At 36.3% G+C, this 27146-nt stretch overlaps 1 protein-coding gene and 1 long non-coding RNA gene across 2 annotated transcripts in view; one reads left to right on the forward strand and one right to left on the reverse strand.

The window, feature by feature from the left end:
- The window catches only part of LOC117797145, a 75415-nt gene extending 49145 nt beyond the window's left edge, over window positions 1–26270 (forward strand). The window contains exon 3 of the long non-coding RNA XR_004622031.1: window positions 26178–26270. This is a non-coding gene — a long non-coding RNA (uncharacterized LOC117797145). The remainder of the gene's footprint in view (window positions 1–26177) is intronic.
- Window positions 1–27146, reverse strand: part of LOC109491336 (putative uncharacterized protein encoded by LINC00472) — a 99128-nt gene that overhangs the window by 48629 nt on the left and 23353 nt on the right. The window lies entirely within an intron of this gene.

Genomic DNA, 27146 nt, shown 5'->3' on the forward strand with positions numbered 1-27146 from the left:
CTATGCCCATACATTGTTTTCTAGCCTTGATAGGGTACCATAACTTTGTAAGACATAACTATTGGGGGAAATTGGGTGAAAAGTATATAGGCTCACTCCATCATATTATTTTTGCAGCTTCCTAAAAAATCTACAATTATTTCAAAATAAAAAAGTTAGAAAACAACTATACAATCTACAAGTTAGCTCAGTATCATTCAACAGCTATTCACCAAGGTGAAATATATGCAAAGAAATTGCCTCTAATCATTTCTGTACTGAGACAGGATTATAAACAAGTAAACTTAAAGAAAGTTCAAAAAAACTATTGAATGAAGGGTTAGGAATTTTGTGATTGAATGAATAAAGTAATCTTATGAGTTAAAGCAGCCTAACAGTCAACTTTCAGCAAGTAATAGAGAAAACCACAAGTCTTTAAAAAGGTAACTGCTAGTTTAGGGGATAAAGCTTCCTTTTTGTCTTTTTTCATCCTGCACAAACACCTACCACCAGCACAGGATTAGTCATTCAATAATTCAAAAAATGCAAAAGGTAGGATCCTTACGGTCTTCTGTTTACTTAGGTTGCAGGAGCCTAATCCTCAGGAAAGGTTCAGAACCTCTCGTGTTCATTGTCACGGTAGTCAGTGCTACACAACTAAGTTGTTTAGTGCACTCAGCAGATGGATTTGGAAATCTCCACAACTCTGAATTTAAACCCGGGAACCTGGATAATTTGGTGATTGCATGAACACAGAAAGCAATGTATACATACATGATGGAGTGACTTTACAGAGTCATAGTGTCTGAGGGACAATTAACCTAAAAAAGGTGAAGTCATATACCAACTTGTACCATAAAAACTATAAGCACTGTCAGGAATTTGAGTAAAACTCGGGACAAATCATCCTTCCTTACCTAACATTTATTGTTAACAGTCTATTGCCACAGTGTGACTCTCAGAATTAAGGAAGGCAGAAGAGGCCATTAGATCATGATATGTAAGTTCCAGACCAAACACATGGACCAGAGAATGACAGGTACTTATCTTCTACATACATTTTCTTCTACATACATGACTATTAATCTTGGATCAACCAAAAATATCAGACAGTACTTTTTAGCACTTTCATTACTATCATAAAACTAAAAGGCAAACAAAGAAACTAAGTTCAGATTCCTGCATGTCATGCAATATCAAGAGAGATAATAAATGGAAAAAAAATGACCTATTCAGTCAGAGGGACCTGGATTTGAGACATACATCTGGTACCAACAGGCTATAGGAATTTGAGCAAGTTATTTAGGCAGATAATTAAATTTAGACTAGACTATGTTATGGTTACAAATAATTGCCTTCTCCATCCTCAACCAGAATCTCAGGAGCTTACCAGAAGAAAAATTTCCTTTTTATGTCCAACGCTGGTCCAGCAGAGGGCCACTGTCTAGCATAGTCAGTCAAGGATCCAGGTGACAAAGGCCCCATTTTGACAAGTGTTTCACCAACACAGGGGAAAGAAACATGGCAAATTGTATCCAGGCCCTTATTGCTTCCCTGGTGCTTCTGTTCCCATTTCACTGACCAAAGCAAGTCATGCCTAAACTCAAAAGATATGGAGAAGTGCCAACTTCTCATGTGCCAGAAAGAGAGAACTGAAAATTTGTAAACAACCCAACGTCTTCTTAACAATCAACTTCAGTTTCGTCCCCTGGAAAAACTGAGATGATAATATCTAACTTAGAAGGTACTTGTGCATATCATGTAATGAGTAGGAGCAGATCTCTGGCGCCACGTGACCCAGGTTGGAATCTCAGCTCTAATGCTTCTTAGCACAACTTTGGGTACTTTTCTTAATTTCTGTCACTTCGGAGTCCTCATTTGAAAAAATAGTATTCATGCCAATTATTTAATCGTGAGGATTAAATCAATTAATATAAGCAAACTGTTTAAAATAGTGCCTGGTGCATCGTAAGGACACTAGGTATTTACTTTTGGCCCCTAACATGGCTTCCGGAACACAGAGAATATTTAGTGATGATTGGGAGTTATCATGACGATGATTATTACCTGAACTGAAGCCAAGCTTGCTGTTGCCCAGCACCGTCCTACTGATACTTGTGAAATAAAAAAAAGTCAGTAAAAATCTAATCAGATTCCACTGACTGAGCTGGAGTGGATTATGTAGAATTTAAAATGTTCACCGAAGCATAAATTTGTAGCAAGGGCAGCAGGTGCAGTCCCCACAAAACTAGTGGGGACATCTTAGTTGTTTCCCACTGTTGTCCAGGGCCATTGCTACGCTGGCTTATTCTGGAGATGACTGAATATTTGCGGAGTGGAATGAGATGGAAATGGCCCAGCCCAACTGCAGTGACTGCACTGTACTAACAATGTCTAATCAGAGTGCACAGGAAAGAAGGTGAAGACTTAGCCGCTTCAGCACACTCACATGACTGGGCTAGCAGCAACACTAAAACTGGACTATTTTAAAATTCAAAGGTGGTTTTAAAGACATGTTGCCTTTTTTTTTTTTTTGGAATGTCTAGGTCCAGGTGTTTAAAGCATTTTAGTACATCTAGAAATTCAAAGCTTTCCAAGTGACTGAATTATACAGTGAAGTCCTGGAAGTTGGCAGATTCTCAAGTAATGGGCATTACCAAACTGCAGAAATAACTGTTTTACCCTATGAGACTTGGAGGTTTAAATAGGATGCATTTTTCTCTTTGAGTCAAAAAACAGCACTTTAAGGCCATACTTGGCTTTTTGGTGACAAAGCTTTGATGAACTCAACATTACAGAATGTTTGGCAGTCACTCTAAGATCATAGGGTATTTTTCTGGCCAGTCTGGAGGCAATTTTTATGCTTTAATTATGATTATTTTTAAGATGATCCACATCATATTTATCTCTTTCGGAACTGCAGGCTCCCAGGTAGTACGCTACAGAGGTGTGTTAAACCTGAGACTCTAAAGTGTGTATCATTCAAACGTAACATTCAAAAGTAAATTATCTTTGAGAAAGTGTAAATTTATTTTGGATGGATGGGCATACTATTACTTTAGTCACCATTAGTTTTCATTGTTTGGGACAGTTCCAAACCTCATAAGACTGTCATTTCCCAGTTATTGTGACAACCAAAAATGCCGACGCCCACTTCCAAACACCCTCGTGGGGCTGCCCTGTTCCCAGATGAGAATCATTAAGTGGAGCTCATTAGCACATGTGACTTGATGTGTGAAGGAGTCAAGGTTTCTTAGTTTTGGCTGAATATAAAAGCATCCTCAAACTAGTGTTTGAAGTTGAAGTCTTTTCTTAAAAAATAAATTTTAAAAGACAATTTTAACAACCACAGAACAGTCTTTTGTTCACAGAAAAGACAAAAATTCAATCACAATTACCATTCTAAAGCTGAAAAATAAGAATGCTAAATTTACAGTCTAGTTGTATATTTGACCTTGACTGGTAGAGGGCTTATCTGTTTCTAACCCAATCCTGGATTACCTGGCTATGGAAATACTTTAAGGCATCAGAGAGTATCTCTTTTAGTTCTCAAGTGGCTACTGACACCTGTGTAATCCTGTGTAAGGCAGTTAACCTTTTGACGCCTTGCCCTTCCCTGGAACGTGTAACTAAAGGAGTGTAGCAGCATGGCAATGGCTGAACGCCTCTTGTCATCAGCCATTTCACTCTGATCTTTCAGTAATCTGGGGACTTGATGGAACTGGTACAGTGAGATTTTGAGAAGAATGGTGTTCTGTGAAATAGCACAGTATCTTGAAGGAAAGAGGATGTTTGCTTAAAAGTCAATTTGCTATGTGAACTTATGGATGGTAGAACAGCTTGTGGCAGTTTCAGAGAATGTTCCTTAAGATGTGTGCTGTTACGATGTTTTGAGAGAAAGATTCTCAGGGAGAAAGAATTTCTCTTAGTGACTGCTTGAATTAAGAGTTCTACCTGTCTAATTCAAGATCAGATGATTTAATTTTTTCAATTTAATTTTAAAAACTTTTTATTGAACTATAATTCGCAATCCGGAAAGTACAAAAATAAATTTCAGCTTGAAGACATTTCATGTGTAACCAGTACTTAGGCCAACATATTACCAGCATCCCAGATGTCCTGTCCCTCATGCCCATTGACAGGCATTGGTTTCCCACCCTGCAAGGTAACCGTATTTGGACTATCACCATACATATAGATTAGATTTGCCTGTTTGAAATTATTATAAATAGAAATATAAAGTATGTCCTCTTTTGTGTCTGGCTTATTTCATTCAACTTTGTGAAATTCACTGATAATTTCATGTGAATTGTAAATTGTTCATTCTCAGTGCTGTGGTATTCAGTCATATAAATATACCACAATTTATAAATCCTACTGTTAATGGGCATTTGTGTACTTCCCAAGCTGGGGCTGTTACAAATAATACTGCTATGAACATTCTTAGTCATTTCTTTTGGAGAACATTCTACAAATTTCTGTGGGGTAGAAAACAAGAGCTGGGACATAGAGTACAGACATATTCAGCTTTAGTAGATACCACTAAACAGTTTTCTAAAGTGGTTGTCCCAACAAATGCTTCCATCTGCAGTGTTGCTCCATATCCTTGCCAACATTTTTTTTTCTTTTTAATTTTACCCACTTTAGTAGTTGCATCTTGGCACTAAGCTGTGATTTCAATTTGCATTTACTTGATAATAATGAGGCTGAGCAATTTTTTATGTTAACTGGTCATTTGCATATCTTCTTTTTGTTCAAGTCTTAGCCCATTATTCTAGTAGGTTGTCTGTCTTATTCTTTATTCCAGATACAAGTTGTTCGGTATATTTGTTGTAAATATATTCTCTTATATTATCTTTTCATTTTTTTAATGATTTTTGATGAAGAGAATTTTTTTTTTTTAAAGATTTTATTTGTCTGAGAGAGAGAGAGAGAGAGCGAGCGCGAGTGCACACAAGCAGGGGGAGCAGCAGGCAAAAGGAGAAGCAGATTCCCAGCTGAGCAGGGAGCCCGATGTGGGACTCAATCCCAGGATGCTGGGATCATGACGTGAGCTGAAGGCAGACGCTTAACTGACTGAGCCACCCAGATGTCCTGATGAAGAGAAATTCTTGATATTATTTTCCAAACTGTCATATTTTTTTCTTTCCACTAGTGCTGTCTTATGATTTTTTAAAAGAATTTTGCCCACTCCAAGGTCATAAATATGTTCTTCTTCTTCTTTTTTTTCCTGGAAGCTTAATTGTTTTACTTTTCATATTGAGATCTACAATCTGTCTGGATTTTTTTTGTGTGCATGGTGTGAGGCAGAGGCTAAAAATTAATTGTTCTTAATAAGGGTATTAAATTAACCCAGCACTGCTCACTGAAAAGACCATCCTTTCCCTAATGTACTCAGTATCATCTTTCTCATAATAGTGTTTCTATTCTGTTTTTCCATTCATCGTCTGTATGTTTGTTGCTACACAAATAGTACACTATTGTAGTTACTATGACTTTATAATAGATATTGATATGTAGTTGGGTAATTTCTCCATCTTCTTCAAGACTGCCTTTTGCCATTTAGTTATTCTTTGTCATTTAAATTGTAAGTTTTAGAATTTCTCAATTTCCAAATTGATCAACCTGGAAAAAATTAGCCACTTAACAATTTCAGTCCTGTTCTCCATGGCCATGTTATATCATTCCATTTTACTCAAGTCTTCTTTAATTTCTTCCACTATTATTTAATTTCCAGTATAAGGTCTGACATGTCTTTCGTTAGATTTATCCTTGGGGTATTTGAGTTTTTGTTGCTATTATAAACAGTATTTTAAAATTTCACGTTTATTTGTCTGTTGCTGATTTAAGAAATAAAAGTGATTTTTGTGTATTATCCACATAACTTTTCAATGACAGAGTTAAAAAAATAACACCCAAGAGCCACTGTTGTGATTGATAACTTGCTCTCAGCAGTTTTAAAAGAAAGAAAGGAACTATATTTAGATCCAGAGAAATCTAAGCAAGAGAATTTTATAGAAATAGATCACTACTAGGCATAAAAATATTTATATTATAAAGACTTAGTAATTTAAAGAAATAAGGACAAGGAAACTATGAATTCATAATCTAATACAGTATATATTAGACTTATTTCTGTTGAGTTTTTTTTTGACACAATTAGGCTTGCAAAGAACTGTCAGCTAAAGCTTAGGCTTTTTCAAACATAAATGGAAGTTTACATTTAGAGTAAGTTTGATCTTTTAAAGCATTTATTGTATTTGCTTAGCAAACAACAAATATACAAATACAGTGGAAAGATAAATCATCCTTATCAGTATTTGGAGAACTACACATTTGACCAAAGTAAGGTCTAAGTTGATAAAATCACTTGTACAATATATCCTAATTTGAAAATATATTAATATATTGCATTATATTGGAATATTTGTATACACATATCTATATATTCAAATTATCACTGTATATAGGACAAGTAAATTTTATTAACTTGGGCCTTACTCCGTATGGATATATAGATACACACACATATACATTAACCCTTATATTACTTTTTATTATGTAACTGCTTAGTAATATCTTCTCAGTAAATGCATATAAATAACAGTGACCTCTCAAGCATGTTTATTAATACAATACCTATGTCACAAAACAGCCTAGTAACAATGAGAACATATTTGGAAGAATAATGCTAAGTATAAAGGCTAACAATATTATATAGATTTATAGGTAGAGGTTTTTCATAGACAATGAAATAAATTTTCCAGAATATTTAAATTCATTTAGTTTTGAAAGACTGAAAAAGACAACAATACCACTGAATAAAATTGGATATTTTAGATACATAGAATAAAGAAGATGTTTATATCCTGACATGTTATATATTTACTTGTAGGTTCATGAGAGTAAGGATTTTGTTTCTGTTCACTGCTAGATCCCCAATGGCTAAAAGTGGCACAAAATGATCAATGAATATGTGCTGGCTGATGGAATGCCTATCAGCACAAATGTCAATAAACTTGAAACAGCTACATTCATAACTAAAAGACAAAATCAACTTGCATCTGAATATCTGAATGGTTCCACTTTTCATTTAGGCAAAGTAACTCAAATGCTATGAAAGAAAAACTGCATGGGTCATTCCTCTTTACTCTGAGCTGCCTTTGCATTTAGCCATATAATCTGCACCTGCTAGCAAAAGTAAAATTTTAAACATCCACAATAACGATTTCTTTAGAAGACTGTAGAGCATTGTCTCAGAGGTCCTCCTCAAGCCTGCAGGCAAAATCTAAAAAGGTTAATGACTCAACCAAGCTGGAGTTGCTCAGCAAGCACTTCAACAGTGTCTGCCACTGCTGCAAGGCCAGCTTGTTCAAATACTTCCTTGCAATCACACGCTAAGGTAATTGTATATAAACGCATTTTTTTTTTGTTAGACTCACATGAAATAATTGCTCCTATTGTCTTAGATCCTGCACTTGGCAAGGAGGAGAAATTAAAAGTTCCTCTAATATTTTTAAAGCAGTAGTGTCTTTTGGTTTAAATGACTGGCATATGTTGTTATATCAAGACAATATATTCAAGTAATTGTGTCCAGATTCGTTTAATATTCAAAACAAACATTAAGTTAGTTTTTTAACCTTTTTAAGTGCTTGCTATATTAGAATGTACCTTAGTATATAAATATGCTCTATGAAAAGAATATATTTAATATAGATTAGGAAAAAACCAACAGATTTTGTCAAGTTCAATAATCTTGACAATAATTAAGTTCAATAAATCCTTGATTTAAATTATTTGCATAGAAGAAAAAATACAGAGTTATGGTTTTTCTGGTTAAGGCTTAACCTAAGAATTAGTTTGTGTAGCTTTTTCTGAACATTCTCTTGCATCTCCCCCACAATCCTATCTTTCTTCGAGATGTGTAACTAACTAAATTCTGGCTTTAAACAGCAGGCCTTATTCATACTGCTCATCATTACCACTCTAAGCCTGGGTCTTTGGATTGCATCCGATCCTTGACAAAACAGTAAGTGCCAGAACACCAGAAATTCTGCTTCAAAAAAAGCTAAACTCAAGGTAGAAATGCTGTGCAGGTTAATAGAGAATTGTTCAGTTTAATGTGCAGGCACTTAATGGATTGTTGCTTTTACAGACTGGGCCACAGCAACTCACAAAATGTAGCCTCAGCCTTGTATAGGTTACCAGAACTTTCATCTCTTGGGTAGTTGGTAATTTTTTTTTCTAAACGGTGTTGGACAGATCAAGGATAACTGATCGTACAAATTATTTTATATTTGTTAGTATGACTCAGTCAATATACTTTTTTTTCTTCTAGAGTTGACCTCATAAATAAATACTGGATAGGATTAATTACACGACACATAAAAATATTCCAAATCCGTTTCTCTGTAGTTGATTTCCAAGGCAGACAGAGTAAACAGCCTTCTCCCAGCTTTCTTACTTTCCACAGCTGAGAGTGTAGGATGTTTACAGTATCTGTCGCTCAGGGTGGGGTTGGCGGTCAGCAGCACAAGCCTCAGGAAACCCAGCATCATTTCAAGATACCATAATGTGTTACAGGAAAAGATCCGAAAAGTATACTTGGAAGTAAATTATGGCTCTTTTAGGACTGGGGCTAGAAGGGTGGGTGAGGAGGCCACATGACACTACTTTCTCGGCGCCTGCTGAGTTTTTGTCTTCCTGCTCTGCACATCCTAGGATTTTCCTGGGATCTATAGTTTTGGCCCTGCACACTCATGGATTCTGTTATTGTTGGATTTTCAATATTTTATGATTTCCCAAAATGATCTCAAAAGATTCACCCACCCCTTAAATGGTGCCTCTTTCCTTTCCGTATGTGTGAAGATGTGAAATTCAGCCTCTCTCACTCTCTGAGCTATACAACTTTGTTCCAGTTCACTCCTGCATGTAACTGAGAACAATGGCTGAACTGTGCTTGCAGACAAGAAGACCATCCATCAGTGTAATTACTGAAAGTTATTTTAATTACGGGTTACATAGTCATAAGCTCAATCAAATGAGAAAATGTAAATATGGTAGGACACAGGTAGTATGCATAAAATGGTGTATTGTAAATTGCTAACAAAATGCTGAAATTTTGAAGAATCAAATATATTTGGAAGGAAGTAAATCTGCAATTAGAGGCATATACATGAATGGAGTTAGTCAATACCTAAAGTTGTTTTCTAAAAATCATTTATTCAAGCGGTTCCTGGACTTCATTTGTTATTATTGATCTATGATGCACTAAACACTTGGGTGAAAAAGAAAAACATCAATACCGTATATGACAAAACAGCCTTCTACACCACATTGTAAACCAAAGTGGCACCTAATTTCAAAATATTACTGGACATTGTCCATTCATTCATCAAACATTTGTTAGTGCCTGTCATATATCAACCATGTGTTAAATTCTGAGTGATGAGAAATGAATGGTATCATCCTTTCCGTAAAGAAAAACATGGCCTAATCTACCAGACAGACTCATAGGCCATTGTTAAAAGAGTGGCAAGTGCTGTGGGGGTCAAAATGACACTTCTGAGTTGGCTGATAACCTAGGCTGTCTTGAAGGTTGAATAAGGTTGGCTAAGTCGAGATGGTGCTAATATGGGTTTGGAAGGGGTGGGCAGTAAAAGGGATAGTGTAGTTTTAGATGTACCAGAAAGAACAGTCACAAAGCTGGAGAAAGAAAGACAAAGAATGTATGTTGACACCTTCAAAAGTTCAGTAGAGTTAGAGCCAAAGATGCATGTGGGTGAGGGGAGGTGAGGTTAGGGGTAGATCAGAGTGGGAGATGATGAGGATTCCTAATATGCCAGGTTAAGAAATTTGGGCATTATCTCTAAACCATGGAGGTCACTAAAAGATTATAAGTAGGCAAGCAGCATGACCATGCCTGTCCTTTAGAGTTTACTCCATATGTAAGGCTGCAGGTAAGGAAAATAAGAAAAGGATTAATGGTATAGAGGAGAGCATGAGAGTTTTAATTAGGGAAGTAGCAGTAAGGGACCATAGAAAATAAATTTGAGAAATTAGAAAAAGAACAGAACTCAGTGAGTGACTGCTTGAGGGGATGGAGAAGTCTGGGTAATTCCAAAGTCTCGCTTGGGTGACAAGGCCTTTCACATAGGAGGGAATGAATATGAAGAGGGGTGGTGAAGGAAGGAGCTCAGAAGAATACCAACAATATCTTTAGTGGATCTGGGCTAGAAAGTTTATGAACTCACACTCAAGGCATATTTAATTCTGTCATAACTGAAAGGATGAATACATTCTGAAGGATTAAATCAGATAAGCCTGTTCTTTATTCTCCTGCTTCTGTACCTCCACTTGCCCCCCATAGGTGGCGAATGCCCACACATTCTTCAAACCCCAAATCCAGTATTTTATCTTCTGAAGCCTCCTCTGGCCATCACCATCCCTAATATTGGTGCCCTTCCTCCAGCCTGGGGAGGAACTGTTAATTCCCCAATTTGACCATCAGGGTACTCTGCATATTCCTCTATCACAGCACTTACACTTTATTGCAATTAGTTGCTTACCTATCTCTCTATAAAACACTGTTTCATTTCACTTCATTGCATTTAATTAAAAAATTTTTACAACCTGTAGCCAAGTTTGGCACTACAGGAGGTTCCCACGTTTGATGGGAATGAATGTGTGATGAATGAATGATGCGTAAATGTATGATGCCATGTGCCACCTGGCAGTTTGTTAACAATTTGAAGATGATTACTTGGGTTTTAAATATTTAAATAATAAGTAATTAACCAGTTCCTGAACATGTGTTTTTAAACTCTCAAATAATTCAACGTTAGGCTGCTTTACTTTTCCAAGAAACTTGTAGCTAAGAAGATAAATTACTGCATCATAAGCAATCTTTCCTTAAATGACAGCAAAACCTTTTGGAAAGTTAACTTTGGATGACGGCAGTTTGATTTGTTTTAATTTAATTTTTTTGTGATGGATTCCAAATGAAGAAAAATCAGGGTACAAACAGTGCAGAGGAGAAGTGCATGTAAACAGTTTATAAATGGACAAGAAAGAAAGGAAATGACCCTAATAGTTGGTTCTGACTATTGAATAATCATTTAAGAGTTTAAAATGTTCTCACTGGGAAGAACCACACCCTAACTAAATACAGTCATTAAAATAATTTTAGTTACATAAAATGATTATTTTAACCACTCAAAGACAAATCAGAGAAGTTCCTGTAACAAGAAATCTACTCTTTTGAAATAGGGCTTCTGATTTCATAGGCATTTTAGTTACATAAAAATAATCTCTGATAAACCAGTAATTTGGTCACTTTGAGTGCTAAATGAAGAGATATTTATTTCAAGCGTATATTATATATGATTACATTTGGTACACTTTGTATTAAAAGATCTTTTTATCTATTATCTGATTTAAAAATATTCTGCAATAGTACCCATCAGCTTTCAGGATACACATTAGCCTTCTCCCAACCTCAGTTTTTAGGTTAAAATGTAGCAGCAACATAGTACCATGAATGACTGGAGAAAAACCACTGTTACCACTTTTGAAGCTTGATGTATCTTGTGCATTCAGGATTTTCCTACTGCTCCTGCCTTGCCCTATCATGGGTGTTATTAATTCCTAGTCAGGCACCAGGTCTCCTGCCATTGTTGCATCTTAAGCTGTTGTAAATTCCCTGGTGAGGATGCCTGCTTGCATCTTATTCTATGGGCACATCTCCATAAGCCACTTCCCCATCTGCTCTCTTCTCTCGCCCAGGCCATACACTTGCCATTTCACCTCCCATGCACTTTCATTCTGACCAATTTTGTGAGATGAAAATTTAATAGGAAACCATCACCCCTCTCAGTTGGAAACTAAATCCAAGTGTGACAAACATATTCTCAATGAATAATGGACTATACAGAAATTTCCAGGAAACTATGAGAAAAATCACAATTAAAATGCGATGACATGCACTCTTTTGAGCCTCCCTCGTGTATAGTAACTTTACTCTAACTTAATCTAGTTTGTATTTATCTGAGATCCTAAAGGAAAACTGCAAGTATAGACTACATCACTGCCACTGTGTTACAACACATGAATAATCAATGAAAAGGTGACTTTAAAATAGAAGTGCCGAATATCTTCCTAAAATTAAGAGATTTTATGAGTTTGAGATTTATCCACCTCAAAAATTCCATGGTTTTATTTTCAAATCATTTGCTCTAAGAAAGTCCACTCCTTCTTTAATTAACCTTTAATTAACCTATCCTGGAGAAAAAGATCTTCTTCCTGATCCCCAAAGTGCTGTCCTTTGAATCTGTGCCTGAAGTGATTCTGTCTCAAGTTCTCACTGTGGCTTAAATCTAAAATCTAAAAAATTCTGTAGTTGTGAGGGAACAGTCAAAAGTTTGTGTCATCGTTGTGTAGAATGCTGTGAGCAGATTCACAGTCAGTGTGATGTAACCTATTCAATTACACTTTCCTTAAAAATTCTTTGGGCTTTTAATTTCTCTAGTTATTCTTTCCTTTACACTTAACCATTTCATTTACTATACCCAGAAAAGAAAATGTGGATGAATTAATATTTTTTACTGCCTATCAATATAATTATTTCCTATTAAGTATGCAATTTCAAGATGTGTGTGTTTTTTTTAATATTATGGGGGCCAAAGGTTTTCAATTAAAGTGGTGGAAAAACTGGGTTCAAAAACATTTTTTACAAGGCAATTTTTGGAGTCCTCTCCCCATATATTCTGTGAGCAATGTTATAAACTACATATTATTCTGACAGCTTGAGCCATGATAAATAATTACGGTTCCTGTGTGTAAAAGTCTGCTAATTTTGGCTCCCGCCACAGTGATGGGTGTGTCACACTGACAAAAGAGAAGGTATTCTGGCAGTGTTGTCATACTAACATTCATTAGAAAACTCCAATGGTGGGCCTGCCAATATTTTAGTTAAATCTTAAGTATTTACTACAGACATCTGAATTAACTCTTTGGAAATAACTGCCAGTGCTGCAGAGTATCAAAATATTATATTACTTAGTGGCACGAGTTCATATTTTGATGAGATTAGCCTCTCCACTGAAAAGGCTTTACCAACTTAAAGTTACTTTGGCCAGATACTATCTTTTACGTACGAAACACACAACCCATCCCTATTTTTAAAACAAAGTGCATGCATGTATGTGTGTGTGGGGGGCTGTTTCTGGAAAGCTACACACAAAATAGCAGTAGTGACCTCTGGGGAAAGGAGGAGGGAACTAGGGCTGGGTATCAAAGAAAATTTCAACTTTATTGGCATCAAATTAATTTTTTTAAAAGAATGTACTCACACTTCTATCTAAATGATATATATTATACATATATATATGAAATTACATCTGTATATATCTCTATAAATCTGTATATATACAGATTTAATTTTAAATTAAAATTCTCTAACAAAATTAGACATAGGGTTCAATTGGAGTTCTGGCCTCTTTAGATATTTAATCAAATTGGTTAACTGTGACTTTGGGTACTCTCTAAAACTCTCTGAGCCTCAGTTTTGCCATCTATAAAATGATAAAATAATACAGATGTATCTCCTGTATAGGGGCATGGATCTCTTTCTTCAGCCCAAGGTAGAAATATAAGGGATACTGGCTGCTTTTGTCAGTAGGGCTTCTGGCTCAAGTATCCCTGCCACATAAAACAATGTAGGGCCGGGAAGGGAGAGGCTTCTTAAGGCACATCCTAACTGATAAAACGTTTATTTTAAAAAAGTTCCAGACAAAACAGATCAAATCAGAAAATAGTCTAAAAAAAAAAAAAAAAACCAGTACCACCAGGTGTCACTGTAACCTAAAGCAATGTTGGTCATTCCTCTATTCAGCAGGAAAGAAATGTACACTACAAGCAAACAAATACTATCCACAAGGCTTTCCATGTCGTTAATTTATATTATCATAGTTACTAAACTAGTTAGTAAATTCTAAATAAATGGATCACTACAAGCCTTCGTTTTAAAAAGCTTATAATTAGTGACAATGAATGCTAAATGATTTAAAATGCAGTAAGTAGATCTTTGGAGGTCAAGGATTTCATATTTTCAGTTTTGCCTTTTGGGAGGCAAAACTGAAGTAAGTCCATGATAATAATGATGCATCATTTGACTAAGATTTTATTAGAGAACAAGTGAGTCTAGTTGACTGCTCAGAACTTTTCTTCTTCTTTACTGGACATTTGGTATACTTCTTAAAGTAACAAAAAATAACAGAAATTCTCATAACTGATAAAATTATGAGTTATAAGATTTTAGAGACACAATTAATTTTAATAACTACCCAGGGATTTTAACATCACTTTTATTCTTTTCATCCCTTAATTCCTTGAAGATATAGGGATGCTAAAGCAAAATATATAACACTATATTTTGGGTTTCAAAATATATAGATGTAATATATATGGCAATAATAGCACAAAGGATGGAGGGGAGGTAAATGAAACTGTACAGTTACATCATATATATATATGTATGTATATATATGTATCTTAATTCAATAATAATTTTAAGTTGATCATGATAAAGAAGCATATTGTAATCCCTACAGTAACAATTAGAAGAATAATGCAAAGAACTATAACTATGAAAAGTCAACAGAATTAAAAAGATACACTAGAAAATGTTTGTTTAAAATGAAAGAAGGCAGGAAAGGAACAAGAAATAAATGCCACAAATGGAAAACAAATAGCGAAAGTGCAGACCTAAATTCAACTATATCACTAGTTACATTAAATATAAATGGACTAAATACTCTAATCAAAAGATGTACATTATTGGGCCACACTACAAAAAATCCAGATTCAACTATATGCTATCTGTAAGAGATACACTTTAAATATAAAAAACAAATAGGTTGAAAGTAAAAGTTTGGGAAGATATACAGTATGCATAAGTAAACTTCAGTGGCTGTATCAGGAATAGGTAAAATAGACTTCAAGAAGTATTATGAGAGCCAAAGACATTTCATATTGATAAAAGAGTCAATACAGTGGGGATTTATAACAATTGTAAGTATATATGTATCCAACAATAAAGCTCAAAAATACATGAAGCAAAAAAAACTATGACTTCAAAGGAGGAATAAACAATTACCATTATAGTTAAGCTGATGACTTAAATATGCTTCTTTCAGTAAGGGATAGAACACACAAGCAGAAAATCAGTAATGACAGAGCTATACAACACTCTGAAACAGATTGGTTGCATTGGTATTTATAGAGCACTGTACCAAACAACAGCAGAACACATACTTTCTTCAAGTACACACAGAACATTAGTCAAAATAGACTATGTGTTGAACCACAAAACAAATATCAACACAGTTAAAAGGAATGAATTTATACAGAAGATGTTCTCTGACTGCAAATAAGTTAAAATAATAAAAAGATATCTATATAATCCCCCAATATTTGGACATTAAATAACATATATGTCAATAACTCATGAGTCATAAAAGAAATTACAAGGGAAATAAAGTATTTTGAACTGAATGAAAATGAAAACACAACATTAAAATTTGTGGTATGCAGTTAAGACATGCTTGGAAGGAAATGTATATGCTTATATTAGAAATGCCTATATTAGAAAAGAAGAAGAAAATTTCATTTCTCTTAAATGGGCTTCCAAATTTAATAACTCCAGTTCCCTTATATTCTGCTAGATGAAGAATTTGAAGGAGACATTGACAGTTTTCAAAAATATTTTGGTTGGGATGTATTTCAAATTACCTTTGTGAATAGCAAAGGAAGATAAGAAGCAAAGAAGTATTTACCATGTGCCTACTGGGCAACAAATGGTGTACTTAAATGAAAATGTTTTCCTTCTTCTTCTGAGATTCAGTGAGGTTATAGGTTATCCAGAGTCACAGAGCTAGTAAATGATGAAGTTCAGATTTGGGTCTGCCTGATGTTACAGCTCATACTCCTACTATAAAGCAGGATGCCTGAATTCTTGATTGCTGCTTGTCCTGTGGTCCACTATGGCTCCTATATTTCCTTCTGCTTAAACTTTAATCTGTTTCGTTTATTTCCCATTATAATAGTTTGTTTCTTATTAAATGAAGTCTGTTACGATTTATTCATTGTCAACTTATGAAAGACAAAGCCAATTGTCTCTATTTCTGTCATGGTTGTTGCCTTTTAGGTCATAAAGTCATAATGGGCAACCCTCATGTTTACTACATTATACTAACTGCTGCACAATCCCTCCATGTGGATAGGCAGAGGCATTAGATGCACTTCATGATGATGAGAGCATGCTTTCACTTTGCTTCAGGGAACACATCTTTTACAGTATGTTTGAGACTCTAATGCCATCAATTACTGTTAACACTGAATATTATAAATTCCCCAAACAGAAAAAGAAAATGCATTGATTAAAATTAATTCCACTGAATTACCTGAATAAAGCACTTAACAGTTTTGGGTTATTATGACTGATCAGACATTAATAATAAAAGCTAATATTTTTTGAGTGCTTTTCATGTTCCAAGCCCCATGCCAAATGCTAATTATCATAGTGTTGCAAATAAACCCACACAGATGAGGAAATTGAGGCTTAAACTTGCTCAAAATCACACAGGAGTTAAGATCTAAACTCAGGTTTACTTCTCTCAAAATAGACTATGTGCTCAACCATAAAACAAATCTATCTATCTATCTATCTATCTATCTATCTATCTATCATGGAATATTACTCATCTGTCAAGAAGAATGAAATCTTGCCATTTGCAATGACATGGATGGAACTAGAGGGTATTATGCTAAGTGGAATAAGTCAGAGAGAGACAAATACCTTATGATTTCACTCATGTGGAATTTAAGAAACAAAACAGATGAACATAGGGGAAGGGAAAGAAAAAAAAGATAAAAACAAAGAAGGAAGCAAACCATAAGAGACTCTTAACTATAGGAAACAAACTGAGGGTTGCTGGAGGGGAGGTGGGTGAGGGGATGCGGTTACTGGGTGATGGGAATTAAGGAGGGCATTTGACATAGTGAGCACTGGTTGTTTTATGCAACTGATGAATCACTAACTTCTACCCCTGAAACCAATAATACATTATATGTTAACTAAATTGAATCTAAATAATTTTTTTTAAATGGGAGACACTGTACATTAATAGGCAAAAACTAAAACATTTGGGTGTGATAATAAGATTATGAATGAATCATTTTTCTTTGGGAACTTTTTGGTCACTATTTTGTCAATGCTTCAACAATTTTTAAGAAGACAAAGAAAGACATGAGAGCACCTAGCCTCACAATGATGAAATTTAGACAAATGATGTAATGTTCTTTTTAGGTCGTTCAAATAAAAGATGTTTGCTCACCACACAGCAATTGACTGTGCTTTTAAAATAGTAGCAAAAATATAAAAAAGTTCTCAGGTGGCTGATTATATTTAGTGAAACCCGAATAGGTGACTCCATATATTTTAAGAAAACTTTTGAAAGTGATTTCTTTTCAGCAGCACCGAGGGTGGTATTCTTGTGCAGTTTTTTGCTGCTATTGTATATTGACATGACAGAATGTTTCTTGTGATACAAAACAGAACCCAGTAGACTCAAGCAAAGAAGAAAACGTGCTGAATTTTTAAAAGCAAACTGTAGTAAAATACTTCAGGACTTTGTTACGGGAGTACTTAATCTCTATGTCTTTCTAATTGTGTTTATACAGACAGATTAAGCACAGATATCCATTTTTTACACTATGTTAAAATTAAAAGTATATTTCAGATGAAAAAATAAACTATGATAAAAGTCTTATGAAAGTTATGGGGATGTAATGTACAATACAGGGAATATAGTCGATAATAACTTTGTATGGTGACAGATGGTAAAGAGACCTATCATGGTGATCATTTCATAATGCATAAAAATATTGTATCACTATCTTGTACCCCTGAAACTAACATAAATTTGTATATCAGTTGAAATTTAGTTAAAAAAAGATCTGATGATAAAGGAATATGTAATCTTGTTACCTTTGCAAAATCAAAACTTTTGACCCAGTCCACTCTGTCTCCTCCCCAGCAAGAAAGTCTTTGAAAAAAAATGAAACTCTATCATCTGAAAATTCATCTGAGAACTATACATAACCTTTCCAACTCATCTAAAGGCTGGGGTGTTTGCAAGGGAAGCAAGAAAAAGTTCAGATGCTTAAAAATTTTTTTTGACTGGCTCCAAATCTAGTTGCTTAACCACCAGTGCCCAAGTGCCTCTAGGGAAGCAAGAGACATCTGTGGGTTTGGAAGGAGAATAATTTATAAACATGAAAGATGTATTTCCCCACTATCTCACCCCTCTCTCCAAAGGGGAGGAAAATAAAGCAACATGAGTTAAATGGAATGAAAAAGTACCTTAGAATCAGACAAAAGGAATGAAAAATAAAATTGAATTGGCCATTCCTTTTTCATAAATATTCCACGTTAAGAGTTTCTGGAGAAAAAGTGGAGCACTTGATTGATGTGCAACCTTCAGATTAATTATAATTGATATCCTGGCCTTATTCATTCTGATAAGAAGTTGACATATGATAAGCAGTTGCTTGTGATAAAGTTTAATGTACTGCCCTTTATGTTCACTATGCTTTCTCTATAAAGACATACCAATAAATATTTATAAAATTAATTTATCTTTACTTGAGACATTTTATAGCGTCATATGAATACATACAGTCAGCACGTCTGAATTTGGACGTTGGTTCCACGTACCACTTGTGTGACCTTGGGCAAGCTTTAACTTCAATACAGTAAGTTTTAAAACACATGATGATAACAGTGACTTCCTCATTAAGATGAACCTCAAGTTTCTTAATTGTTAAAATTTAATAGGGACTTCTTCCTTTCAACAAATTTAAGGGTTTACTATGCACCAGGCACTGTTCTAGACTCTAGGGATGAAGCTAGCAGTGAGTTCTTCATATCATGGTACCCGTGAAGAGACAAAATCAATTAAGAAATTAACATACAATCTGACAGATGTGATAAACACTTCAAAGGAAAGTACAACTGGTTAAGTGATCAGTTGGGAGGGAGTGCTATTAAATGGGGGGTCAGGTAAGGCCTTTCTTACTGAAACTAAATGAAGCAAGACTAAATGAAGCAAGGGAGTGGGTTGTGTGTGTATCTGGCGTCACATGTCTATTGAATTTCATGTGTAACAACTGAGTGTTACACCCATTTGTACCAGAAGCTACTATATAGAGAAACAGGGATTTGAAAGGCCTGGGAAGTAGAGACTGTTAGGATCATATATAAAGGAAGAGCGGAAGAAAACAACAATAGGGAGAAAAGAAAACATCGCCTTCCCCTTTGTCTCACAAGTAGCTTCTCAGTTTGAGCACAAACACCCTGGCCTATAGGATCTCTAAAGGGGTGAAGGAAAGCTGGACATCTAGGAGCCTCTTGAAAGGTTCCAAAGGAAAAATGACATTACTTTTATGCAGTCCTTTCTAGTGAAGCTACTAAACTTTAGACTCAGGAATAAGCTGCACTGACAAATGGGAAAAGGAACTGAGCTAGGGTAAAATAAGGGGTCTTAGGCCAATTATCTTATGTTTCTCCACCTACACCTATGGTCCTTTTGAGATCTGTGCATGGGGTATGATTAACTTTGAACTCTGTATAAGAGTCAGTCCAGGTATAACCCACACCTAAACAAAGAGGGACTTTCAGAAAATGATTAATACAGCCCTTTGGAGAAACAGTGGGAGAGATGGATGTTGCGTAAGCAGTTCTCTGAAAACTCTCTGAAGAACATTAGACTTAGGCAATGTAGTAAAAAATTGATTCATTGTTCTGCTAGGTCTTTTTTCCCCCTGTGGCAAAAGAATTGAAATTCTTACATGGCAGTTCTAAGTTCAAAGACATTGACTTCAGATGACAGTGTCATTTTTATAGCATGTTAACCAGTGTGCGTGAAAGTTATCACTAGTATGCACTTGAATTACTGGAGTGAAGTCTATTAACGTCAAACGTTTTAGAAAACAAGCTGCTCCAAATTTCAACTTCTTAGGGTTTATTTGTTACATAGTTCAGCGAGTTTCCCAATCTCTCTAGACCTTGACACCATATTTTGTTAAAATTTCAGTAACTGAAAAGCTTCTGCACATGCTATGTCCCAGCTTTGGTCTGTCTCCTACTTAGAACAGCTGTGTTACACTCAAGCCCCACCCTTCAGCCTCTCTGAGAGCAGCCAGGCAATAACAGACATTTCTGTGGCGGGCAGAGACCATGTCTGACTTGTTCACAGCTGTATCCTAAACTCTTAGCACAGGGTCCAGTTTAGAATAGCTCCTTAATAAATATTTACTAAGTGAATAAACCAACGTCTGAAGTCCTCTGTCTGAGATCCAATAAAATCTTTTATCTTTTCTGAGAAGGACCTGGGAGAGAACGCGGGCAGGTATTATTAGTACAATATGGTTGTTGGTTTTTATTTCCTCTCCTTTTGATAGGATTACCGAAGAGGCATACGGAGAAAATGTGTTGGGCAAAGTGTGTTTGACCAAGTCTCTCATGTCCTTGTGGAGAAATATAGTCTGGCTCCTACTATAATCAGGAAGATTCACAACTGTTGAACAACTGTGCCCCAGAGGAACTGAGGACTGGATCTATCTCTAGATCAACCTGGAGGAGAGCATTGAGTGCCAGGGTTATGGCACTGTCCTTGCCTGGACATTTCTTATGCAACAATTTTGATCTTTATCAATTATCTTCAGTTAAACTAGAGAATAAAATCTTTCTGACATAAAATTCTGTTGGATAACTAAGTTAGGATCCAAAAGGACTTTGACAGATTAATGCAATGGGCCAATTCTAACAATTAGGTAGCATTTCTAAGAAATTTCTTACTTAGTGAAGGTGATGTAACTGCAGCTCTTAGGATCTCTTATGGATAAATGTAAATACCGATTTTAAATTCAGACGATGAGCCAAACAAGTACCAACTGGGGCAGAAGTGCAATTCATGTGAAACAGGAATGAGTTTTAACTGACATTAAGCCCAACCTGAATAATACTAATGACTGCCCCCAAAAAGCCTAATGTGATTTTAGCCAACATTAAGAGGACTGTGCTATCTTTAGAAATCAACCAAGTATTTACGGAGCTTCTATTTGCATTGTCCTAGGTGCTATGTGGCATAGAGAAGTATTAGGCATGAAATCCCTGCTTTTAAGGCACATTCTAGTCAGAAGATTAGCGATCAGAAAACAATGTAAGATATGTGATATGACAGACTAATTATCAAAGAAATGGCCCCTCAAAACTCCTAAACACCCAAAACCAAAACTGAAAACAAAAAAAGCCCAGAGGCCTGAATATACTCAACAGGCATACATAGTCCATTAATTGATATTTATAACCATGGCCCAAAGTCATCAAGAACCTGCTATACATAAGGTCCAGTACTCTCTGTATAGAGACTGATAGAAATACATCTTAGAAATGATCTTTTTGTTTGTTTAGTTGTTTTAGTTTTAAATGGGATATAAATCACTTATCTAGAAAATTCAATTATGAGGATCAGCTCATTCCTGAATAGGGTCAATAAATCAGGTACTACTGCACACAGTGAAGCACTGAAGTACACAGGTCAATCCGCAATGCTTGAGAAAAGAGGGAAATAAGCATGAGAAGTCACAGGAATGAAACATTCCACTCCAAGCTCTATTGAGCCACACGAGATCCGTGGGCTCTCAGCTCTCTTGAGGTCGTGGCACAACCAGAGATGTTGGGTGCTGACAGGAGGATGGGGGAAAAACAGCTACTTCCACCTAAGTCTAACATGTGATTTACCAAAATAGCCAAAAGTTGCATGGTCCCTTTACAGTGATGGTGCACTATACACCAAACTCAGGGCATATTTCCTTCTCAGGTGGGACTTCCAGTGCACAAGACCCTCCTCCTTCATGCCTATATCTGGACTTTGAATTTCAGGCTGGAAAAAAGTGATACCAACAAGTGGATACATGCCTCTCCAAATGTATGGCCTCTCATCTCAGCTGGCTCTCAGTGAAGCACAGAATAGCTTCCACAGACACAGACAGCTTTCTTTTCTATGCTCACAGCAGCTTCTCCAACCTCCTCCTCTTCCCTATTTTCATCCCTCTCAGGGGTGACCCACCTAACTCACTCCCTATTTCATGTGGCACATTCTGCCTTAAAGTATATTACTGTGTCCCAGCTCAAATCTGTTCTACGCCTACCTATTGTTTCTTATTCGCAGGAAGAGGACTCTCCTGTTCAAAGGCTAAAACTCCTTCATCTCTCTGAAGCTGTTGATATTGTTGACTTCTTCCTTGAATTCTCTGTCCCCTTTATACCTGTAGCCTCATTTTCCTCCTCCTCTCCTGGCTCCTTTTCTGGCATCTTCCTCTGCTCAGTTTTCAATGTCATGTTCCTCAGTGATGTTCATGGCCCTCCTCTCACACTTACTTGGGCAGCATGATCCACCAGCTGCTCTTCCTGAGAAGGCTCTGCTCTGCACACCTTCATCCTCTGGACATGATCTTTATTTTTCCAGTGTATCTGCTCAACTGATCCACTTGCCCAGGGTCTGCTTGTCCCTCCCTATGTTCAGAAAGTTTTTGAACTGTTTCCTGGTTCTTCTCTGTACACCTCTTCTCCTAAAACTCTCAACAGGACTTCTACCATAGGTTCTCTCATGCAATCAATGATTCTCATGTTTTTATCAACTTTTAAGTTGCCAACTCCTTGAGATGAGGCTGCACTGTTCTTTGCCATATCCCTGTGTGAAGGGCTCAATAAACACCTATCCAATGAATGGATGAATTTTTTATGTGCAAATGTGATGCTGGAGATGAGGAGATAACAAAATATTACCTGGATGATCAATTAATGGGGCTGCCATTTAACAGGGATGTGGCCGAAGTGATTTAATGTTCCTGATGAGAGGAAGAGTTTATGATGCCCTGATGATACTGTAACAAGTAAATCTACTTAAGTTACTTTTTAAAAAAAGACTAGATATTAACAAAGTCTAAACAGACTGCCCGATAAATTGAAAGGTGCATCAATGATTATTTTGCCCTCCTTTTTTTTTTTTTTTTTTTTTTTTTTTTTTGCTAGCAGACACTGACTAAACACTTTTGCGTAACTATTGCTCTGTGTTATGGTGGCATGGGTTACTGGCTAAAGAAGACCTAAACCATTTTTGTATCCTAGACTTGTAAACCTAGTAGGTCCTAGAGGAAAGGGATCTATCTTTGTTCCTCAGCAGAAGACCTCTTTCTATTGTAACTGCTAACTAGCCACTTGACCCTATCTGATAGGTACCCTAGACCTAGGAAACTTGTCTTTAGCCTTTGGAGATCTCACATGGTTGGAAGCAAACAGGAGATGATGACAAGAACATCATTTCCTCTACTTTGTGCATTTAAAAAAATTTTTTTAAACATAAAGCTACTTGGGTTTAAGGCTTTTTAAAATACCCATCTTATGGTGAGTATGCAAAAGAAATTAACTTCATAGTTTCTGGCATGGTTGGAGACATTAAAAGAGCTCTGGTTGCTGAATAAAATCACAGTTTTAAACCTTCCTGAGAGACTGTTATTTCCTCACTAATTCCCCTTAAGCAAAATATTTAAGATCAGTATGAAGAGGCTACAGCTTTTTATTCTGAGGATTACCTTTCATGGAAATGATAAAATGGAAAAATAATTATTCCACAAAGTTCAATAAAAGAGCCAAATCCTCCCAACAAATCCACAGATACCATTACCCTTAAATACCCTCCACTTATCAGGGGGGAGAAAAAGAAAACTTCCTTAGATCCATTCAAATATAAAAACATTCTTTACTACATTGAATTTTATAAAATCCCATTGTTAAATACTTCCTCTCAAACTCCTGCCAAATGGGAGGATTACTGCTGAAACAGACAAGGAATATGTGACCTCCTCTCCCTCCCCTGATGAACATCAGGGTTACACTTTGGCACACATACAGATCTATTTTCTACAAAGGATGCAGCTTTTCAGAGATGTGAAGGATCTGGAATGAGAACACTGGCCCTCATCAAACCACTTCCTCTATTGGAAGGGAGTCTCCCAAATAGTCCTCTAAAGGAAACACTGGAATGAAGTCACCCATGTTTAGTAAAGTAACAGTAGCCTGATGATGCGATTGTTTCAGAAGTGATACAAGGCACAGCGGTTAGACTGAAAGTTCACTGAGACTTTTAATAATGAAATTTTAGATAAATATTTGCACAGATGCACACACATATTTATTTGTTCTGCTTCAACGGGACTCTTCCAAGTGCTAGTTTCAAAATATAAACAGTGGGAAACTGCTGTAGTAATGACTAGCAAAATACAGCAATTATTTGCAAGGGCTGAAAACTATTCATCTAATAAAAAGTAGGAAGCTGTGTGGGAGAGAAAGGAGTGAAATTCTCTAGCAAGTGAGGACAGTTGGAATTTAATAATTCACTTTGGCAATCATATTTGTTTAGTCAGCAGGCCAACGTTCCTACTGTGCCGCACAATGCCAGGGACAGTCTTCATCTTAAACACCCACCATGTTGAGAGAGCAAGTATTTCTAGCCAAGCTGCATAAATACCATCACTGCAGCCGTCCTTGAATTTAAAGCTGTTATTACATATCTCTAAGCAGATCTGTAAAGCCCAGAAAGGACACTCATTAGTTCAGAGATTAATTTGGCAGTGATGGCATCAGATTATTTGAAATGTGTTATTAAGCTATATCTCAGAAGTGGCCTACGTGGCAGCAGATAGCCATGCTCTAGGAACAATATATGATAGGCTCCAGACTATATTTTTAACATCTCCTTAGTAATATAAACAGAGACCAAGACATGAAAAGCTCTCACGGTTTTCTCTTCTTTATTAAGCAATGTTTTTCCTCTTCAAAAGTATCTTCCTCATCACTTTCAGTTGAAATTAATTTCCTCTTCAAAGGTGAAGAGGTGCAAAAGTGAAGAACTTATAAGAGAATGTATATATTGCTCTAATATTAACAACAGAAAGATGTAACTGATGATCAGACTAACACAATTAGATTAATGACACCCATTATGCAAACAGCCCAAATGTATAAATAACAACTGGCCACCTATGGAAGGGACATATGGGAGTCAGGAATGCAAAGAAATGGAAAGTATACGTAGCTGCCACATGTCTGCATATATCTACTCATTCCTATGCTTATTCACTGGTTTTCTTCTGTTTGACTCTTAAATTTATCATTTAACTGGTTAAATTAATACTTCACCAAGATTAACTCTTGGTAACCCGGAAGCCACAGACTTGGTTTTTCATGTAGCAGATAATCAAATATGGCCTAGCAAATAATTTTTTCCTATGGTAAATATATGGTAGAAATGTTTGTGGAAAGAAATTTAAATATTCTTTCAATGGAGGAGGAAAGAGAATTAGGTGTCTGGAAAAAGGGGCTTATATGAAGAAATAACAGAGTTTTGTAACTCCCATGCAATGACAGAGACTTGCAGAGTTAGTCCCAATCTTGAGTTACTTCCTTTCCACCACAAAGTGTCTGGCGTAACCAGTCCCACTACCACAGCAGGGGGCAGATTCCCACCCAGCATGGTGCAGGAGAGGTCCGCAGCCTGCATATCAGAGACTCAGAGTGGAGCCTGGTGGCACCAGAATGAGAAATGACTTCATGGTAGCACATGGGGAAGTGACTTTTTTTTTGAGGGCACAAAAGGAAAGTAAGCATTTCAGAGAAACAGTTGAGGAAGACTAGATGTGAAAGTCTGAATTTAGAGCAATAACAGACTGGAAGATTGGAAAATCTTCAAACGTATACTAAAAGACCTGGCCAGGGAGATCCAGTTCTGACAGGTGTGGAACAAAGAACCATCATGAAGGAAGAGAAGCAAGTCGGAGTCGAGTCCCTCAGCCACAGCTGTCTATGTAGCTGGTTAAGTGCCCTACTTGGAAGATTGAAAGTTAGTGTCTGTGTATAATTCGATGGATAATAATTTTGCTTTAAAAATCTTTTCAGACAATTGTGAATAGTTCCCCTCTAGCAATCCTCACAGTGCTTGCTGAAGAGGGCAGCTGTGATACAGAAAAATAACATCCTATTATGGCTACCTTTGCTAAAATAGCCTCTCTTTCTGCAGGCTTCTCTGACCCAGACTTCAGAATCTCCTGGACTAAGAACAACTCACATCATTGTGATTTAGAAGTATCCTGGTGCTAGAGAAGACACCAAGACGGCCAGGAGACAATGGCAGCATTAGAAGGCCCTAGTTGAACAGAATATATAATTTCATTTAACAGCTGCGGAAGCTCATTAACTACGCTGGCATGAATGATTCTTTACAACTACAAAAAGAAAGAAAAACAGCAGCCTATTTACAGATGCAGGGAGAGCCATTCCTTGTTTTCTAGCTTTCAAGGGAAACAAAACATTTCTGCATAATAACTTTATCCTATAATTCAACACTATTTAAAAGCGTAGCTTGCCATAAGCTTAAAGAGATATTTTTGTGCCACATATTTCAAACCTCCATAATATTCCAGCACAATTTCTGACTGCATGGCTTCCAGGTTCCCTATGATCTGCTAAGGGGCCAAATGGGCAACAATCTGGCCAGTCCAGGCATCTTTCTGTCATGTACACCACACCCTGCACTCAAACATTTCTCTCCAAATGCACCCCATACTTCACGTCTTCAACTGGAGGAAAGTATAGATCGAATGCTTTCCTCAGTCCTGTAGCATCTCTTATTTCTTATTTTAGGTTCTCTGCCATTTACTGAGTGACCTTGAGCCAGTCACTTAGCCTTTCTGTGCTTCAGTTTTTTTTATCTGTAAAATTATGATAGCACCCGCTTCACAGGGCTATTCTGAGGATTAAACTGTGAGTTAATACAAAGCGTCTAGACCAATGCCTTCTAATAGCACACCCTCAATAAACATCAGCCAGTACTTCACTGTTATTACTACTACGGAGGACACGATGCACTGCTATTACTTATTTCACATGTATTTCACCAACTCCACCTAAACAAAAATTTGCTTGAGAGCAACTATTGGCATCTGGGGAGAGTATGGGTACATACTAGCACCCTTTCATGCCCCCTTCC

This window comes from Ailuropoda melanoleuca, chromosome 19, assembly GCF_002007445.2.
Source record: "Ailuropoda melanoleuca isolate Jingjing chromosome 19, ASM200744v2, whole genome shotgun sequence".
Taxonomy (NCBI): Eukaryota; Metazoa; Chordata; class Mammalia; order Carnivora; family Ursidae; genus Ailuropoda; species Ailuropoda melanoleuca.